At 34.2% G+C, this 989-nt stretch overlaps 1 protein-coding gene across 2 annotated transcripts in view; it reads left to right on the top strand.

Annotated features, from left to right (window-relative positions):
- Positions 1-218: 218 nt before the first annotated feature.
- LOC106110540 overlaps positions 219-989 on the top strand; it is a 5,220-nt gene continuing 4,449 nt past the window's right edge. For both annotated transcript variants that reach the window (XR_001226099.1, XR_001226100.1), the window contains exon 1: positions 219-445. The gene's annotated coding sequence lies outside the window, so the exon portion shown is untranslated. The remainder of the gene's footprint in view (positions 446-989) is intronic.

Here is a 989-nt window from a genome sequence, read left to right on the forward strand (position 1 = left end):
CCCGGACGGAGTCGCGGGCGAAAGCAAGTATCCAAATAAATATTTATAATTAAATTACGTATAATTTATTTCCATAAAATACGTCGACAGTAATAAACCATGTTTTCATTAATAACCGTTGCAAATATAAGTTGTTTATGACGCATAGGGCGACTGCGGGGAAGGCGAGACGCATGGGCGAGCGGGGTGCAGAGACCAATCAGCGCAGAGGCGCCTGCGACGTCATACAACTGTCACTACCGCTCAATTGCATACGAAACTAACATTGAGAATTTCAAATTGTAATTTGCAAACAATATAATCAGTTATAGAAGATAAAACAACGCTTTAATTCAGGTCAAAAACATTGGTGACGTGAAGTTAGGGAAGTCAACCATTTCCCTGCGCCTGTACCTCAACGGGAAAAGACATAACGAACAAAGCAATGGACAAATACACGAATTGGGTTTGTATTGGATTCCATAGTCGGTAGGCGGCTATTGAGATAAAGGATTGCTACATGGAGCTCGATAATGGAAGTAACTTTTATTTCAATACTAACTTGTAAATTTGTTTAATTTGCCATTTTGGTAAATTTGCCTTCATTTGTTTTGTTTCATATAAAATCAATTTAATAATTAAATTTACACTTAAATACATGTCCACACATATTAAAAATATCGAATGTGGCATTCCTTTTTATTAATTCATAAGTATAACATTTTTCATAACTACCTACTTAATGTCAAGTTTTTGATAGAATTTGCTGTTTAATACTAAGTAAATATTACGAAGTCCCGTTCCCAATTCTTTTATTTGTATAACTACCGTAAGGTACGGTGTAAACAGTTTTAATTGCAATAAATTATCGTTAACATAAAATCTCTTAATTCGCATAAAGCTTGACTTAATAGATCGCGCTACTATGCTTTAACTTAAGTTTTCTTGTCTCTTACTTTTCTATTTAACATCTGGTTTACCAAAATAAAACGTACACTTAAACGGCAGTT

The sequence above is a fragment of the Papilio polytes genome, unplaced genomic scaffold, assembly GCF_000836215.1.
Source record: "Papilio polytes unplaced genomic scaffold, Ppol_1.0 DF824225.1, whole genome shotgun sequence".
Lineage (NCBI taxonomy): Eukaryota > Metazoa > Arthropoda > Insecta > Lepidoptera > Papilionidae > Papilio > Papilio polytes.